The sequence below is a fragment of the Marmota marmota genome, unplaced genomic scaffold (assembly GCF_001458135.2).
Source record: "Marmota marmota marmota unplaced genomic scaffold, marMar, whole genome shotgun sequence".
In the NCBI taxonomy this organism is placed as follows: Eukaryota; Metazoa; Chordata; class Mammalia; order Rodentia; family Sciuridae; genus Marmota; species Marmota marmota.
Window position 1 is genome coordinate 25,276,990 of NW_025999949.1, and position 19,570 is coordinate 25,296,559.

The 19,570-nt window shown below is 51.9% G+C and overlaps 1 protein-coding gene across 34 annotated transcripts in view; it reads left to right on the forward strand.

Annotated features, from left to right (window-relative positions):
• LOC107142918 (COPII coat assembly protein SEC16-like) overlaps positions 1-19,570 on the forward strand; it is a 392,435-nt gene that overhangs the window by 52,025 nt on the left and 320,840 nt on the right. For 29 of the 34 annotated variants that reach the window (XR_007347227.1, XR_007347223.1, XR_007347233.1 and 26 more), the window contains one exon: positions 7,902-8,213. The exons of 4 other annotated variants lie outside the window; for them this stretch is intronic. The gene's annotated coding sequence lies outside the window, so the exon portion shown is untranslated. Of the gene's footprint in view, positions 1-7,162; positions 7,737-7,901; positions 8,214-19,570 lie in introns of those variants that run through there. One more of the 34 variants, XR_007347218.1, reaches the window with a different exon arrangement.

Below are 19,570 nucleotides of genomic sequence, written 5' to 3' on the forward strand. Positions count from 1 at the left end.
GCATTTTTCTCCTCCTCCTCCTCCTCCTCCTCCTCCTTCTTCTCTTCTTCCTTCTCCTCCTCCTCCTCCTCCTCCTCCTCCTCCTTCTTCTCTTCTTCCTTCTCCTCCTCCTCCTCCTCCTCCTTCTCCTCCTCCTCCTTCTCCTCCTCCTTCTTCTCCTCCTCCTCCTCCTCCTTCTTCTCCTTCTTCCTCTTCTTCTTGTGCTTCGATTGAACCCAGGGCCTTGTGCATGCTAGGCAAGCACTCTTGCAACTGAGATATACCTCTAGCCTTCTTCTTTTTTATTGAATGCTTTCAAGGAGAATAAAAGATGTGCCTGAGGCCACAGGGCTTGACCCAGCCTGGGGATTCACACCTTGGTTTATTGGTGCCCAAGCCCGGCCTCATCCGCAGCCCTGAACAGGTGGGAGTGAGGGGAGCCAGGGCTGGAAGGGCTGGGGACTCTGGAGCTGGTCAGCATCCGAGCGCATGTTAGGAGGGGAATGGAAAGCAGCTAAGGTGGGGACTGGCATCAGGGAACAGCTGCTGCTTTCTCTGGGAACACAGAAAGTTCCTTCATTTATCTTCCCAGGTAGGTAAGTGCCTGCTTTCGGGGTACCAACAACTAAAGTGACCATGGCCTCTGCCCTACTTGGAGAGGGTGGAGGAAACACCTTTGTGGTGCCAGTTACAAAGAATTCTCACCTCACTGACCCGAGAGAGGGAGAGAGAGAGAGAGAGAAGGCACGCCAGCACCGTGAGGCCTTACGGACTCTGCTTACCTCCCAGAACTGCTTTCCTCCTGGGGCTGCCATGGGCTCCCTGCGGCTGCATCTTGGAGGTGTGACTATCAACATCTGCAGACCCAGGCTGGAAATTAAAATCATCAAGACAGATGTTTGTGCAAGAGAGGGAAAGAGCAACACACACACACACACACACACACAGAATGACACAAAGCCACACACACTGACCTGGCCTGTGGCTCCCACCGCAAGCCATGTTCCCCTCCCAACCTTGGTGTCGGTGCTGTGCCGCACCTTGCCCACACACCATTTGCTGGCCTGTGCCAACCTTGGAGACTTGCAGTGTTTAGTCCCCAAGGCATCCATCTGTCTTCCCCGTATTTAGGGGGAGTCGACGGACAAAGAAGCTCTGTTGGCATCGGGTAGAAAAGAGAAGCTGTTTTTCATTTTTCTTCCAGATGGCCACTCCAAGGGGTCAGCTGGGGGAAATACTTGGTAGGGAGGGTCAAGAAGGAAGTGACAAATTTGGGTCTGACAGTCTGGGAGGCAGAGGAGAGAGGCTTAGGCTGGAGAATGGGTCTGGGGGCCACGTTTTCTTGTGGGGAAATTCTCTTGTCAGTAGCCAGCGTCTTCCCCTCTGGTCCTCCGGGCAGGGGCAGCTTGGGACAGTGGGGTGTGAGAAGCCCGTGCAGCAGGGAATCCTGGACGCTGCAGATTTCCCAGCTGGAGGGCATTTCTCAATGCCTTTCTACTTCCACAAACACCCTTTCATAGGAGGAACTTTAAAAAAAAATGTGAACTACCTTTTTATAGAAGTAAAGTGCACACACAAAGGTGGCCAAGTCATATGTCACAGATAGCTTGATAAATGTCCACCTCCTGAACTTGCACGGGAAGCCAGCGCTCGGATGAACACGTGACCCAGCATTTCAGAAGCCCCTCCTGAGTCTTCCAGACATTCAGGATGACCTTGTTCTGACACCTAACGCCAGATAGTATATACACAGATAGTTGTATATACCTAATATAAATAACACCCTCACACACTCCTTGGTGTCTGCCTTCTTTCACCCAAAATGACATTTGTGACATGTATCCATAGTGCACTGGCCGGTCTTTTTTTTTTTTTTTTCTTTTTATATCAGGGATTGAACCCAGGGGGGCTCTCAACCACTGAGCTACATCTCAGCCCTTTTTAAAAAAATGTCCTACTGGCCAGGCATAAAGTGGTGCATGCTTGTAATCCCAGCAGCTTGAGAAGTTGAGGCAGGAGGATCGTGAGTTCAAAGCCAGCCTCAGCAATTTAGTGAGACCCTAAGAAACTCAGCAAGACCCTGTCTCCAAATAAAATATAAAAGGGGCTGGGGATGTGGCTCTGTGGGTAAGCGTCCCTGGGTTCAACTCCTGGTGCCTTCTCCCCCCAAAAAAAATTTTATTTAGAGACAGGGTCTCTCTGAGTTGCTTAGGACCTCACTAAATTGCTGAGGGCTGCGGCTGGCTTTGAACTCGCCAGCCTCCTGGCTTCAGCCTCCCAAGATGCTGGGATTACAGACTGAGCCACCGCGCCTGGCTGGCCGGTCATTCTGTTGCTCATTGGGTGGTACCATCTTCTGTCCACAGAAAGAGTCCCTCCTGTTTGGCGGTTGGGAATGGCACTCTGAGCACCTCCGTCTTGTCTTTTGGGTGTCACATGCACATGTTTGTGTGTTTGTCCCGAGGACTGGGGCCGTTGGGTCACAGGGATGCATACATTTCATGTTTGGGGGTCCCCGTGTGGTTTTGTCCTTCCTCAGAATGTCTGTCCACCAGCATGTATGACTTCCTGCTCCAGATGGCCTCATCTGTCTTTCCTGCTTTAGCCAGACCCTTCTAGAAAGAATAAGTGACTGGAAAGGAACCCCGTAGCCGGTGAGCAGAAGAGAGGAGGACATGCTCCCTGTGAGAACAGCAGTGGTTTGGAGGGTCTCCCAAATCCAGGTGAACCAGACCTGGGAGGGCACATTCTTGCAGGTGGAGAGTGTGTGCTGAGGCTGCTCACGTGAGCCTCTGTGCCGCCCCTGCCCTTGGCCAGGGACCACCACTTGGCTGCAGTAATACCCAACAGACCATGTAATAACTCTTCCTCAGGTGACAGAGCTTTAATGGACCCGACCCCAACAAAATAAACCTGGCTGCAGACTTGCCTGGGGGCCTCAGTAAATATTTAACAATGTCCCCCGTTACCTCCCCTGCCGCAGCCAAGGCCGGCACCATATATCACAGCTCCCCTTCCTGCTGGATGGAGCCCCTCCCAGCTGATTGGCCTCCAATCCTGACCTTCACAGCACTCCTGGCCTCTCCTGACTGCTTTGCTGTGCTGCTGGTTCTCAGTGGAGCCTGTAGGGACTGAGCAGTGGAAGAGGAGCCACTATGGTGGTTCTGGGGGACTGCCTTGGACTTGGGTAGCTTTTTCCATTTGATGCATGGATGATAGCCAGAATTGAGCCTTTTTTTGGGGGGTGGGTGGGTGGGGCGGTATGTACTGGGGATTGAACTCAGGGGCACTCAAAAAAAATAAAATTGTATTTTATTTAGAGACAGGGACTCACTGAATTGCTTAGCACCTTGCCTTTGCTGAGGCTGGCTTTGAACTCATCATCCTCCTGCCTCATCCTTCTGAGCTGCTGGGATTACAGATGTGTACTATTGTGCCCGGCTTAGAATTGAGCTCTTAATGTGTGGTCAGCAATCTGTTAAATGCTTGATGCTGATTATTTGAGGTCAACCTGTCTTTGTCCATTTGGACTGCCATAACAAAATACCTTTGACTGGAAGCTTTAAACAACAGAAATGTATTTCTCATGGTGCTGGAGACTGGGAAGTCTGAGATCAAGGCTCAGGCAGATTTGGTGTCTGGTTAGGGCCTGTTTCCTGGTTCACAGGTGGTACCTTCTTGCTTGTCTTCACATGGTAGAAGGGGCAAGGAGGCCCCTTGGGTCGCTTCTGGATGAACACTTAGTCCATCCTAAGGCCTCCACCCCCATGACCTAATCACCTCTGAAAGACCCTGTGCCCAAAACCTACCTTAGGAGTTAGGATTTCAATATATGAATTCTGGAGGGACACAGACATTCAGACCATAGAACAGCCTCACCCGAGGACTCTAGGTACATGTTTTTACTGCTATTTACAGAGAAGAAAAATCTAAGGTTAAAGACATTTTCCCAGAGCCAGGCACAGGGGTGCATGCCTGAAATCCCAGATACTTGGGAGGCTGAAGGAGGAGGATCACAAGTTCCTCAGCAAAATATCATGACCCTGCGTCAAACTAAAAATAATAATAATAAAAAAAGGGCTGGGGAAGGGCTGGGGCTGAAACTCGGTGTCAGAGTGCTTGCCTAGCATGTGTGAGGCCCTGGGTTCAAACTCAAGTAGTGGGGTGATGGGGGGGGGGAGAGAGAAAGAAAAAGAAAAAAGTGTTCCTCGAGTAACTTAGCTAGTGCATTTGGCAGTCTAACTTCAAACCATGATATTTTACTGCTGTGCTTCACTTTCTCTTCTTTTGTAGGGGTTGATACTTAGACACCTGAGCTTCCTTTTATATCCATTTTTCCCTGGGTCATATAATGGGCTTTCATGCTGCCAGGTGGATTGAGGATGTCCCCTGCAGAGTGCGTGCTGGGTGCAGGTGTGACTTTTAGTCTTTCTCCGTCTCTTCTCAAGACTTTTCAGTCACGGGTTTCCTGCAGCATGTCCCCGGCACCTTCACGGGGTCTGTCTGTGTTTCTTGTGTGGGATTCACGGAGATTCTTGCATCTGTAAATCCATGTCTTTTATTGAGATGGTGCCTGCCATTTTTTCCTTCAGTTATCAATCCTGCTCCTTCTCTTTCATTTTTTCTTTTGGACTAAAATTACCCGTCTGTGAGGCCTTCTGATGTTGTGCAACAGGCCCCTGAGGCCCTCTCCAGTTTTTTCATAATGTTTCCTCTATTTTCTAGATTGAACAATTTCTGTTGATCTCTTTGCAAATTCATTAGCGCCCCACCCCCTAATCTGCTGTTGAATGAATTTAGGGAATTGATTTTGAGGTTTTTTTTTTTTCCCCCAATTTCCATTTCTTTTTTTTTTTTTTAAGTTTTCCTGTTGAGACTTCCTGTCATTTCATTCACTAAGAATATATTTTCCTTTAAGTTCTTCAGCATAGTTATCATAGTTGCTAACTCCAGCAACTGGGCATTTTGAGGACGTGGCCACAATCATCTGTTTTTCCTGAATGGGTCAGATTTCCACTTTGGTCATTTGTTGTACTGAGCTCTTTTAATCCTGGTGGACCCTGTGGGTGAGAGGCTGTAGGGTTGAGTTCCACTCTGTTCCTCTGAAGAGCATTGCGTTTTTGTTTCTGTGAGCAGTAAACTTCGCGGCTTCAAACTGTGCCTCTTACGTGGGCAACAATGAAAATCTCTGTTCAGTTCTTTGGGCTCAGGGGTCACTCAGTGGTACTGGGAACATTTATACACTCTTAATTGGGGCTATCCTTTTCTGGATTTTTCTTTTCTAGGATTTCACCTCTCATTTTCAGCTATTGTGAAAATGAAAAAAAATCTTGATCTCTCGCTCTCTGTCCTGATTCTTAAATTCAGCAAAACTTAAGTTTTAGCTCCCAGTATGTACTGACCTGGGCCTGACCTCAGGCTAAAAATGACCAAAAGGAGGACATCAAGGAAGTGCTGATCCATAGAGTGGGCCTCCTGCTGCATTTGGTCATTCTGGTGCCTTTAGTGAGGTTTCTTTGTGTTCCTGCCCTCCCATCTCTCCTCCCTCCCTCACTTTTCTTCCCTCCTGTCTCTGATCTCTGCCTATCTCTTTATTTCGTCTCTCTCTCTCTCTCCTCCTGGTTTTCTTTTCTTTTTTTTTTTTTTGCAAAAAAATATTTTGTGCAGGGTTTATAGTTATTATCCACAGGAGCGCTTGTCCAACAGGAGTTACTTGAGCACTGCCAAATGCAGAACTTTCTAGAAACGGTGCCTCATTTAATAAGAGAGGGTATAGCTCAGAATGGAGAAAACACACTTAGGAGTCAGAGCCAACTAGGATGCAGAACCCGACTCTGCCTCTTCAAGCCTGAGGCTTGGGAGTGTGGTCTGTACCGTGGGTGAACACACGGGCCTCCACACGCCGTAGCAGTTGACATGAATAAAATAACGCGTGCTGAGCACCTAGTCCTTTGCATCTCCTAGAATGTCCTCGTTAACTGGTGGTCACTGCTGACCCTGAGGAGACCACAACCCTGGTGTAACCCTGTGTGGTAGGTGCTGTTTTCACCTGCACAGGTGAGGATATCAGGGTACCCAGGTGTTGTGAGGGGTGGTGGGTGTGTGGAAGAGAACCTACCTTGCTGTTTCCTTGGTGCTTGCTTTAGTGACTGAGCAAGTGTGTGTGGTGGTGCGGGGTCAGGTCAGGTGGATCTGGAGGTAGCTGGCTTGATTTCCATTTGGAGAATGGGCGGCTTTTCATCTTTCAAGGATGCTTAAAAACGGGATGAATGCCCTTCTGGTGCAGGTGCTGTGGGAGGCAGAGAAACGGCCCCCCAGATGCCCTAATCTCTTGAATCTGTAAGTACATTACAGTTACATGGCAAAAAGGACTTTGCCGATGCCATCAAGGCTGGGGACCTTGAGACAGAGGGGTTATCTTGGATCATCTGAGTGAGCCCAGCAGAGTCACATGGGTCCTGAAATGTGGAAGAGGGAGGCGGGAAAAGAGCCTGACAGCAGAGCAGGGGCAGAGAGGGACCGGGGCTGGATTTGCAGATGTAGACGGAAGCTGTGAGCCCAGACATACCTGCAACCTCTGGGAACTAGAAAAAGCGAGGGTACAGATCCGCTCAGAGCCCCAGAAAGGAACAGCGCCCTGTTCTGCCTGGGTTTTTGCTCAGTTGAGACCCATGCCAGACGGCTGACCTCCAGAACTGAAAGAGAACACAGCGGGGCTGTTCTAAACTGCTAAGTCTATGAAGATTTGTTTTGGTGGCTGTGGTGGCTGTTGATTGAGGTGGAGTCATGGTCAGGTTCATGGACCTTTGAGCAGACGCCTGGCTTCTAACCTGTGTGACCTTGGGGAAGCTGCTTAACTTCTGGGCTTCAAATTTCTCATCTCAAAAACTGAAAAATAATGATCTATAGCGCATAGCTGCTGTGGTTCTAAGATGAAAAGAGGATTCGTTACATGTGAAATGCCTGGAAGTGAGTTTGGGCTGTAGCCTCTCGGGGGTGGCAGCCCTCCAGACACCTCGGATCCGTGGATCAGAGCTCAGACCTGGGAGGCAGTCTGGCTCCAGAGTCAGGCCCCCTCTTACCAGTGTGAAATAGTCCTTGTGCTCCAAGATTCATCTGGGAACCTGGGTCAGGAGTTGAGGGGATCTTACAGGATGTGGGGGCCAGATCTTCTTGCAGGGTGGCTAATAGATGCTCTGTGAGGGGCAGTGAGTGCTTCCTTGGTGGCTGGGGAATGCTGAGCCTTGGGTCTGGGCATTGTGGACCCCCTTTTTCTGTCTGTGGGGTAGTTTGAGGATGGTGGTGTAAAGATACCAAGGCCTCACCTAGAGCTGGAACAGTACTTGGAACCTCACAGGTGCTGCAGGATTGCTGAGTGAATGAGCAAGAAAGGAACAGGCCTCAGGCCCTGCCCTGAAGAAGCTCACAGTGCAGGACAAGGTCTGGAGCCACGCCAGGGTTTTGTGGTTGTCTTTCAAGAGAAACAAAACAACTACTTCCCACCAGCTGACCCTCAGCCTCTCAGCTCACTGCTGGGACCTTGCAGCCCTGCAGGGAGCCCAGGCCTGGTGCCAGGCCTGGCTTTGCTGTGGCTCTAAGCCAGACACCTAACTCTCTCTGCTTTTATGCAAAATAGATGCACCTCAGCTCCACCCTCCTCCCAGGGCAATTCTGAGGACCCCCCAGCAGTTGGAAGGCCCCTATTGGAGGGGGTCCTCGGTGCATTTTGGGAAGCGACACTCAACCACCAGCCCCAGGTACTCCTGACCTCCCTGGGCTTGGGTGCCAGAGTTATGGGAAGTTGTTTTTTTGTGAGTTCCTCTCTGAGAATGTCAGGGTCAATCATGAGGAGGGAGGGGTGGCCGACTGCTGTTCTGGATCGGTGAGTGTGACAAGATTGTTGTTCCTTTCTCCTGTCCCAGGCCTGATCTTCGGACCAGAAGGAGGTTAAAAACATGCTGCTCAACACAGCTGTGCTGCCAGTTGCAAGGAGCCTCATTCTAGATCTTTCCTGAGCCTGATGGATTTACAGGGATGTCCAGTCTCCTGGGGAATAAGGAGACCACTGGTGGAAGCTCGCCCTGGAATTACACACACCTGGCACATTTTAGGATGGTACAAGGGATTTTAAGGAAGACCCCGGCGGAGGGCTCCGTGGTTTCTTCCAGCCTGAATGCCTTCAGGGGATGCACAGAGGACCTCAGCTGCCAGCTCCCTCTGGCTCCCTCTGAAACGTAAGTCCCCATCTCCTCCCTGTGAAGCATCTCTTGAATATTCTGTCCAGTGCGCTTGGGGCTTTAGGCGCGGCTGTCCTAGCTAGTGGTGGCTGTCCTAGCTCTGATGTGCCTGGTCCTCAGAAGGAGCTGGTATTTCATGAGCTCATCATCTATGAGTCTGGCATGGTGCTGGGAGCCTGGGACAGACAGATGCAAATTGAAAGGTCCTTCCTGAGAGCTGCCCCTGTGCCTTGTGCTGACGTGTGCTGTCCTGCCTGTCACCCTTCACTGATCTTCCTGGTTCTTGTATCGAAGTCTTCCGGGGTGTACGTGCCTTGAAGGCCAGGGTCTTTGGAGCATGTCCGTGTCTTTAAAACATCGTCACACGCCTGTCACACCGTCCTAAATTCTGTAGAAAGGATGAAGGAAGACATGATGGTTAGTGAATTAGGACACCTGAGGTTCAGTGGGGAAGATGTGCCTGGGGGGATGGTTGTCTAGCTCCACGCAGACACCTGGAAACAACGTAAGTCCACGTGGCTGATGCTGAGAGAGTCGGATGTCCGCAGGCGCCTGTCCTGAGTGTCAGCCTCCAACATGTGCATCCTATGTAATTCGGGACAAGTGGCTGCTGGGTTCCTTTCCCTGTTCTCTTCAGTAGGGGCGAAAGATCATCCTGCTTGACAGAGTCAGTGTTGAGGATCACAAAATAGACACTGGTGTCAGGGACATGTTGGACCCTCTGGACAGGGTCTGGACAGTGCTGAGGCTTGGAGATGGTAGGTGTCACTTGGTCCTTGAAGGTCACTCTGAGCAGAGCCAGGTAGGCAGTGTTAGACTTTGAACTGGGCACTACCGGTTGGCATGGACAGCTGATGACAGGTCACAGTCCCTGGAACCTGTGAGTAGGTCAAGTGGCAGGTCATTGGTAGGCAAGGGAAGAGAGCCTCATGCCAGCTGGAGGGAGTGGACAGCTGTACTGGCCAGCATAGGCCTACTGTGCTTCTGCAGCTGATAGGCAGGATTGGCCTCTCAGGTCTGTTGGTGGCTTAGGAAGTTGGTAGCTCCAATATGTGTTGGCCTTAGTGCTGGGCTTCCTGAAGGACAGTGGCAGTTCCCATAAGCACTCAGGTCACCTGGGACCACCAGGGATTTGACTACCCAGAAGGCACTTGGGTAAGGCTTGGGGTCTGGTAGTGGTAGGCTTCCTGGTTGCGTCCTGCCAGTGGACCTTCCCAGACAGGCTGTCCTCACCTCCTCGTGTGGTAGAGTCCTCTGGCTCTCACACGCTGCTCCCACCCACGGCTCCTGGATGCACAGCATCTGTGCAAGTGACTGGATTCGACACATACAGCTAGTGCTCTCTGAGGCAAGGAACCGGGCTCTGGCTCCATCTGGGACATAGGAGACCGTTGCATTAGCAAGATGGCGGCCCTGCTGCGGTTTGCTTTCAGCTTTCCTGAGAAGGACTGAGGGAAGGACATCCTCCTTTGGAGCATCTGCATAGTTTAGCCCAACAGTCCAACCAGGCGAGCTGACTGGGAGCCTACCTTGTGGTCGGGAACCTTGAGGCTGTTCGGCTCCTTGCTCAAGGGTATTTTTTCAGGAGAAGGCACAGCAGGAGACCAAGAACTCCCTGGTGTTTTATCCAAACTAGGCCACTCCAGCTGAAGGGCAAGGACTTCTCCAGAAGAGTGTGTGGAGCCAGCACTTCCTGCTGTGGAATGCTTGCTGGGTCCTTAGAACTGGGGGTCTTTCTTGTCCCTCAGGAGGCATGGACTAGTGCTGGTCCCCAGGAGATATCAGAGTCAGGGTGTAGGACGTGCCCTTGGGGACAACGGGGCTTACCACCCAGGGTGATGGGTGTTGTGCTGCTGTGGCTGGCCAGGGAGGGGGCCGCTGAGGATCTGGGGAGACTTTCAGGGCTGGGAGATTCCGTTGGGTCAGCAGTGGTGAGCAGAGCTATCCTGGATGGGAGGATCTCTGCCAGGAAGGTGAGCGTGGGAGTGGAGGTGCCTCATGGACCCTCTCCTGCTTTCTGCCTTCCCGGGCCTTCTCTCCCCAACCCTTCCATGGCGGCCCTGTGGTCGCTGTGCCTTGCTTATCACATGGCCCATGGCTCTGTTTTTCTCCTTTTATCAGTTACTTCCTAGAACAACACCACCGTGGTGGTCTGGGTTATCGCCTGCTCCCCATGGTCGGGTGAGTGTGGGCTCGGGGACCAGAAGACACACAACGGTCACAGACAAGACTCCCCCAGTGTCTGTGAGGAGGCTGCTCCCTGTGGACGTGAGTCTGGCAGCAAGTCCCCATTTGTTAAGCCAGGATCTGTGCAGGGGTCATGGCAAACATGGTCCCATGCAGACCTCAAAACAGAGCTGCTGGGTAGGTGCTGTCTTTGTGATCTGTTTACTGCTGGAGTCACTGGGCACACAGAGTCAAGGCCAGAGAGTGTCCCCAGGGACAACAGGAAGCATTTGAACACAGTTCTGTCTGCCTACAAAGCCATGGGACCTGGACCCGAGAGGCACAACCTCTTATTGCTTGTTGGAGGGCCTCCCATCCCACCCTGTGGCTGTGACCTTGGAGAGATGACCTCTCTTCTCTAAGCCTTAGTACCCTCACTGGAAGGGAACTGACTAGTTTCTCTTCTAAGCTGGGACCCTGGGGGTTGTCAAAGGGGCATTGTCACACTTACGTTGGGTGACAGCTGTGACATGGGGAAACCAGACATGGCCATCAGGACAGCACCACGTTTAGTGGCCGCAGGACTCACCAGTTAGATGGCAGGTCCTGCAGCTGCTGCTCCCATGGCTGCTGGGTCTGGTGTTGATGCTGCCTGTGCCCAAAGCAGCTCCCGCGATTCTCCACTCACACTTGCGCAGTTCGCATCTCTGCTCGGAGCCCACGAGCTTGCTGGCCGGTCCCATCCGAGCTGCTTGACAGGATGTCTGTCTTGCTGAGCCCGGGTGTCTCAGACTGTGCTTTTCCCTCAGTGGGTCCCCATGGTGATTGACAGCCCATGCTCTAGTCCTTGGGGCTGCCCTCCTGCCCATGTGGACCCCTCAGCTGCTGTTGTCAGACATGGCTCAGTGCCCTCCTGTTTTCCCACAGCGTCCACTCCTCTGGGGTTTCAGTGACCAGCTTAGGGCTGCTTCAGAGCTGCTGTATGAACACCTGGAAGGAGCCTGCTTACCTCCCAATCTGGTGAGGTGGATGAGACCCTTCTGCTTACATTTGAAGAAACCCAGGTTCAGAGACATCCAAAGCTGTCACGGTTGTCCCCAGAGAGCTCAGAAGCTGTGCGTGCACATGGACACGTCAGCCTTCTGCCCCTGCTTGGCCAGAGTTTCTTGGTGCGCTGATGAGGTGTGAAGGTGCTTTTAGTGGACAGGCAAGCTTCTGTGAAACAAAATAATTGTTTTATATTATTTTGAGAAGTTCAGGAAAAAATCCCACAAATGCCTTTGATTTTGCAGATATTACTGCTTAGGATGAAGATATTTAAGAAAGAATATCTTCATCTTTGTAAAAATGCTACGTAACAAAAGTGGCCTTCGCTTTCCTGAAGAGGACTCAATTTGAAGCCCAGGTCCTTGATCAGATTTTGCTCTGTTGGCCAAGTGACCCCTGCCATGTCATGGGGGCAGGGTCTGTGAGTCTGTGACATGGGTAACTCTATATCCTGCTCAGGTCAGCTGAGACTTTAGTTCATTGTGATTCTGGAAGATTTGTGAGAAGTGACTGTACCCCTTGGTCTAAAGCTAAATTAAGGACCACAAGAATCCCAGAGCATTAGTGCTTTATAATCCCATAATTCTGTTGGCTGCAGCTACTGATCTTGGCCCTGCCTAGTCTACATAATTATCAAGCACCCATATTTCCCCATCAACCTCTGTCATGTTCTCTGAGGTTGAATTATGACAGTAAATATCACCCCTATGCAGTCAGTGGATGACATTGTCATTACTTTTCTTTCATTCATTTCTCCTTAATACATAGAGGATAATTTTACCTCTGCCATGAGTTTATTGTGAGAGTTAGAGAAGGGTATACGTTCAAGGACTCAATTCAGTGTCTGTCATATAATTCGCACTGAAGAATATTAGCTATTTTTAAGTAAAAAGCTAAAGTGCAATTAGAAGATCAAAACAGACAGGCACAGAGAAACAAAAAATAGTGAAGATGATTGAGGCACTAAAATTTAATGTTAAGTTTTTATCTCTGAACTTGCTGGTTGGCATGTGCTGAGTAGGTGATATTTATGTCTAAATTAAGGATTGGCAAACAATTCCTATGGGGCTGGGGAGTAAATGTCTTCGGCTTTCAGAATCTAGGTAATATGTAAGTTAGTGGTTGTGGCCTCGGTAAGCTGTAGGTTGTCTTTGGTCTAAAGGAAGGAGCCTGTTTGCTTTTGAGAGACAGGAAGTTCTTCTGGATCATAAACATTGAAAAAAAAAGTTTATTGCAAGATGTGAATTTACCTGAGACTTATCAAGCAGCTTATTGGCAGCGCTTTCTCGAGGTTTTATAGGAAATTTAGCAGAAGGCCTTCCCATGGCTCGTTCACTGAGCACACGTTTATTGAGGGTGTCCTACGCTCTGACATTGACAGATAATAAAATCTACAGGCATTGCATTTTAGCAGGAGGTGCAACAATGGCAAGGGGTGATCTCAGTGATGCTATGGGGAACTGTTTTCAGTGCTGGGTGAACTGTCTCCTTCCAGAATTACACTCTGGTCTCAGTGGTCATTTGGGATTTGGGTCCTACAGACCTGGGATCAGGCATGGTCATTTAGCAACCTGCCCTTGGAGTGGCTGTGTCAAAGAGGTCCTTGCCCTCTTGGACATCCACCTGTAACTATTGGAGGATAGAGCCAAATCACTCAGGATTTGGAACTTGGCTGTTTTATAGCTGCGAGACCTTACTAAGTTCCTTCACCTCTCTGACCTTCATTTGGTTCATCTGTAGATGTGACACCTTCAGATCTCTAGTTCATACCCAGCACTGGCCAACCAGCATTTGCTCTGTAAGTGCTAGCTCCTTCTCCAGGGGCCCAGGAGGCTGCTGGCCTCACCGTGGGAGCTATCTCCTGGCTTTCTCCTTGAAGGCATGTGGGGGTGAGAATCACAGCCCCCTCCTCCTGAGTCTTCAGTGTAAGAAAGCTTGAGAAAACACGGCCTGTGGAATTCCAGAGTTAATGGCGGGAGCCAGTGCAGTGGGGTCTCTGACCTCCCTGGTCACCCCCCAGTGAGTTTGGAGGCAACGGAAGGTCTGTAATCACTGCAGGAAGCAGTCTCACACTCTGAAGCCAGACCCTGACCTTGACCCCTGGAAGTCTCAGGAGGGTGGGTGTGTTGGGCCTCTTCCCTACAGGCTGCCTACAGGCTAACCTGAGCTGCGCTGGGCAGGACGTTTTGGGAGAAGAAAAGCATGTTTGCTGGAGTCTGAAAATGGTTCTCAGCTGCGCCTGGGAGGGGCGGAGTGAGGGGCTATGAGAAGTTGAAGGGTGACCTAGTTACCCTAAAAGACAAGGAGAAAACATTTTGTTATTCTGACGTGAAGACCCCCGTGAAGTATTCAGCCGGGAGCACTGGGGAGGGATCAGAGGCAGAATTGTCGGCTGACACTGTCTCAGGACACATCCTCTGACGGTGGCTCATGGCATCTTCAGGGACAAGGCGTTTGCAGGCTAGAGCTGGGCAGTGAAGCACCCTGTTATGATGTTGGGGACCAGACTGGGGCTGTCATCCATGGGCCACATTGGGTTGGACTCATGTCAGGCAGGTGAGCCAAGTGTGGCCCTTTTCCTGCCCCTCTGGGACTCGGAGTGGCTGTGGTGAGCCTGTGAGGAGCTTGGTGGCCCTGGCTGGGCGTGGGTGTCCCTGTCACCTGCTGGCTGTCTTACCTCCTGCCCTGCCAGAAAGTGGACTATTTCCAGTGGTGGAGGGTGAGGGGCGGGCTGGGGGCTTCTTCCCCCTTTTTTGTCGGACTGTTGGCTGCTTGCTGGGGCCGGGTGTCTTTCCCTCCGTCTCTCCACCTGCCACTGTCCGGCACTGCTGGGGGTTGATCCTTCCAGGACGTGTGGTGACCAGTGCTGGGGACGCTGAGGTGCTCCGTCCCAGCTCTGTGCTTCTCTCCCTCTGCCTGCCACTGTCTTTCAGAAAGCCTTGTCGTGTTCCGGAATCTGCTGTAGATTTGGGACAGTTTCTCTGCATAGTGTGAATTGTCTAGATGCCCTGTTCCCACCCCCAGGATCGGCACCACCTGCTTGGGATGTGGCTTGCTTGCTTTGGATCGTTGCTTTTGAAGGGGAAAATGAAAAGAGACGTGGCACTGTCTTAGACATGGGGACACTTACAGTTGGGTGCCCAGGACTTTTCTGGCCTTGGCAGTGGAAGTCCTATATTCTGGGAGCCCCTCAGTCCTAGGCGTCAGGGTGGTGGTTCACCCTACCTGTGCTGAGATGGCACCCTGGGCTCCCGTCTTTGGACAGCTCGCGGCCCTCCTGTATTTACTTGGCGGCCTTCAGACTGTGCGTGGGCTTGATGGGGGTGGGGGCACTTCAAGCCCAGGTCCTGTGTCCTGTCCTCCAGGAGTTGACAGCTCGGCTTGGTGTGAAGTGGGGGCATTTCAGTTCTCAACTTTCCACGGTGTGTGTCTATCTCTGGTCTTTTTGGCCCCTTAAAAGACCCCCTTGGTAGACAGTTCCTGAATTAGCACCCCAGTCGCCAGGTGGCAAGCTTAGGATCTCATCAGGTAGGAGGACGCAGCTCACACTGGCCAAGGGCTGGGTGCGCAGGGCCTGGCCAGCTTTGGCAGTTCTGGGGTAGGGGTGTGCCCCCATTTCACTGCTGAGAGACTGAGGCCAGGAAGGGAGGTGGCCCTTTTGGTTCATCCAGGGTAGGTAGAATGCGATCTACCTACGCACGGTCCCACTATGCAAGTATGTGGGACTAGGCAGATCAACACAGGGCCCCTTGTTGAAAAATGACTAAGGTTTCTATACAGCGTCAATGCTAGCTGGGGCCCTTCTGAGCCAGGGCCCTGTGTGCCAGGACTGGGGAGCAGGCCTCGCAACCCTTCCCTGGCCCCATCCTTCTGGGCCTATGCTGTTTTGCGGGTATCTGCAGAACCCAGGCACTTCTCATGGGCGCCTGGCTTCCTGTCCTTCCCCAGAGTCACACACAGGCGCTCGGGCATATGTTTAGGGGTCGGACTGGGCCAGCTTCATTAGGTGGTTTAAGGAACTCATGCTGTTTTGGGAGGTAGAGGGCTAGGGTGGTGCTTAAGTACGTCGCCTCCTCCTGCTTTATCCTCTTTTTTTTTTTTTTAATGGTACTAGGGATTGAACCCAGGACCTTGTGCATTCAAGGCAAGCACTCTACCCACTGAGCTAGATCCCCAGCCCATCTCCTCCTGCTTTATCACCCTGGCAGATGACAACAGCCTGGGCCCTTTCACCTGCTCTTTGGTGTGCTGAGCTTCACTGTCTTTGCTGGGGGCTGATTGGTTTCAGGGATGCAGATCGCCTGTGTGGTATCCGGGGTGACATCCATGGAGCCCCACCTGGAGAAGAGACTTGTCCCCTAGTGCCTGTCTTTGGGGTCCTGGAGTGCCGACGGTTCTTTTTTTGGACACCTTTTATTCCTTCCGACACACCTGTAAGGTTTGCACATTCATTGGTCATCTCTCCATTCAACCAGTGTCCACTGAGCACCTGTTAAGCGCAGGGCTGAGACATCGAGGACCCTTGGGCTCCGTTAAGTTCACGTATTTGCTGTCTCCTGACATTTCGCATGGCTTCATCTCATTTAATTGCGGTCGCAATCCTGCCAGGTTGCTTCTGTTACCCATGGAGGTCCAGTCTCCCACTGTAGATTTACCCAACCTAGTCGGAGTCTTCTCTGTCACATGCAACCAGGTACAGTGGTTTCAGGGGATCTAATTGGGCCCACCTGATTTGAATCCTGGCTCTACCATTGGTGAATGTGGCTTCAGGCAAGTTGTCTGACTCGTCTTGACCTCATGTTTCCCTTTCTGTAACATAAGGTTCTAATCTTTCCTCGGGGTGGGAAGGTTTTGAGGTTTAGATGAGATACATTTAGCACTGCACTGAACACATACCAAGAGTGCCATGAAGCCTGGTTATCGTTCTGACCACCACTTCACAGGGGACCTTACAGCTGTTGAGAGAGGATCAGGACCTTGCTGACTGTCATGCAGACCCGGGTCATTCTTCCTCCAGATGGAGCAGCTTCCCCCACTCTGCTTTCATGACCAGCGCCTGATGGCTCCCTGGGTTACCTTCTTGTTCCTGTAGGTTCCTTTGTCCTTGTTGGTAATCTGAAGGGATCTGGAGAGCCTAAGCAAGACAAGGGGGGGGGGGGATTCTGGCTGCCATTTGCAGACTTAATTACGGCATTCCTGGGGTTTCATCTGCTCTCTAGTTTTAGCACCAAAATAAATCCTCCAGATGGCTGTGAGGGGTCCAGGTGACGCTGCATTTTGAATTTGATGGCCCCAGCATTCTGCATCTTCCTGAGGATGATAAATGTTTAGATAGCAACATTGTGGTAGAGGGGCAAATTGGGAGGAAGTCTGGCTTAGGCCCAGCAGATTGTGTCCCTTTGGTGTGACGAGTGGGTGAGAAATGGCTTTAAGGACACCTCTGATGTCCTTGGAGGGGGTGGGCTCTGTTCTGGGGACTAGAGATGCCTGTCTGTGGTCTGATGTCTGAGCCTGGTTTTGATCAATTCTGTCAGATGTCAGGATCTTGAACTTTAATAGCGGCTGGGGATGTTGAAAGGCAGGCATCCATAGCTGGGTTCTTATGTGAGTTTTTCCTACACACTTTTTTTTTTTTTTTTGTATTGGGGACTGAATCCAGGGGAGCTTTACCACTGAGATACATCCCCAACCCTTTTTATTTCTTATTTTGAGATGGGGGTCTCAGTCAATTGCCCAGGTTGGCCTTAAACTTGTGATTGTCCTGCCTCAGCCTCCCCAGTCACTGGGATTATAGGTACTCCACCACATCTGGTTAGATTCCCCCCCCCTTTTTTTTTCTGCATCCCTGGGGATCAAACCTAAGGTCTCATGCCTGCTAGGCAGTGAGCTACATCTCCAGCGAGTCTTTGGTTTTACTGCATGCCCGCTGTGTGCTAGGATCTAAGTGATTCTTCCAGCAACCCCAAGGGGTGAATGCCTCATGGTCTTCATGTGGCAGGGTTCGACAGGCTGAGAGAGGGTCAGGACTCAGCTGGCATCCCACCCTCCCCTGGGCCTCCTGGGCACAGGTTTCCCACCCCAGAAGTCTCAATGTTCAGTGCCCTCAGTGTGGGGCCTCTGGCTCCATAAGGACCGCAGCAGCCCTTGACCTGCAGGAGGCTCTTGTGCCTGAAGGAAGTTCCAGGAACCTGCTGTTTACAGTCCCGGTTCTCCTGCGGGGTCTCCGGAAGCCATAGCCAGCCGCTGGCCAGCACTCTGGAGGATGACAGGAAGTTATACCGCAGCTCTATTGGCCTGCAGGGTGGACACTGAAAGGGGGCGTGGCAGGCCGTGGGGTGGAAAGGAAGAACCTACTCCAAACAGCTCAGAGGATATGGATGGACTCCTGGCGTTTTACACGGTGCTTTACAGGAGCAGATTGGATCAGGAAGCCCGGGCTGCGGTGATCATGGGACATATTCATATTTTTCCATGTTGTCATCACCATCTTAAAGGACCCTGTTTTCTAAGTGTCACCTGGTGATTGTGGATTCGGGGTTTTCTGAGCCAAGATTTTATGGACGGTGGGAGGAGGGAGCGACTGGGCTGAGGGAGGGGACAGAGCGGGGGGGGGGGGGGTGTTGTCTGACCAAAAGGAAAAGTGCTCCTTGCCCACCAGCTTCCTCCCCGATCTGTGCACAGGGCCCCTCTGGCTCAGCTCTGGGACCTTCCTGGTCTGGCGTTGAGGTCTCGCGCCTTGCAGTGACTAAGGAGGAAATTCCTTTAGGGTTATACCTCGGCCGTTCTTCCTCCGCAGCCTCCTCTGTCTCGGTTTTGTGACTGCTGCCTCATCTTTTTGGAATCTTCCTTTCCTTTCTTCATCTGGTGCTAGATCAAGGCGAGCTGTGGTGCGACTCCACCATAGAAACCGCAGTTCTGCTCCAGGGGCAGTCACTTTGGGCGTCCCGTTTGGAAGACACTCGGCTGTTGGGACCTGGACCCCCGTTCCTTGTTCCTGCATTGGCAGCATCTGCCCTTCCACATTGGGTTCGTAATGCCCAGCGGGACTCGAGGTTAAATGTTCCCATGGTCTGCGACCCTGAGGTGGGACCTGTCAGGACGGGTGCGGAGGCTCCTTGCTGTGGCTGGAGTGGGGCAGGGGGCCACTGTCACAGCCGCCAGGCAGCTGCGGATGTTGGCAGAGGCAGGAGCTGACGCATGGCCCCCCTCTCCTGTGAAGGTTTCTGACCCTGTTTCCCTCTCCCTGTCTTCCGTCCGTCTTGACCTTGAACCAGCTGCAGGGTCTGCAGAGCCCCCTCTGACTTCCCTGGCAGTTATTGCTCTGTCCTCTCAGCTCAGGGACACTTTGCCCTTTTTTTATCCAGATGGCTCCTGCCATTCTGCATCTCCTTGGGGAGCCCCTGAGCATTTCTGGCCAAAGCACCCTTTTTGGGTCCACCTTGTATTTCACATCCCTTAATCGGAGGCTGGTTCATGTTTGCTGATGGACCAAGGGCTCTCAAGAGACCTGGTTGAGGCTTTTAAAAATTAAAGGGCCCGGGGTCAGGCAGACCACTGTCTTGCTGTTGTCTGCTGGTTGCCTTGGGAGCCTCCCAGGTGTGAAGGGCTGGCCGCCTGCTGTGTTCTCGGGGCAGTTACTGGAAAGCAGGGCCTGCCTCTCCTCCAGTTGGTGGAAGGAGAGGAAGACAGTCTGAAAGTGTTTCATGGGCTCCGCTCAGAGACAGACAGCCTGGGTTTGAATCCATGGCTTCATGTGACCCCAGAAGGGTTACTTCTAAGTCGCAGTTTTCCCAGCTGCAGGATGGCCGGTGATTTTGAGATCAGGCGGAAGCAGGATGCTGCAGGACCACAGAGGGACAGGAAGACAGTTTTTCTGATGGAGGGCGGGTCCTAAGGCGCTGGGCGTGGGGTGCTGGGGAGGGTCTCTGCACGCTGTGTCCTCTCGTACCTGCTGGGCTGTGGCTGGAAGAGCCCTTAGCAGCGTCCCCTGCAGTGGGTCCATCAGAGGATGAGGAGTGATGGTGGGAGCAGCCATCTGTTACGGGATGGGGTCGTGGGAACGTGCGTGGGGAAGTGATGCTTTGGAAGCCTGTTTTTGTCCCTGAACAGATGGACTAGCTTTGGAGAGCAGTGTGTCACCT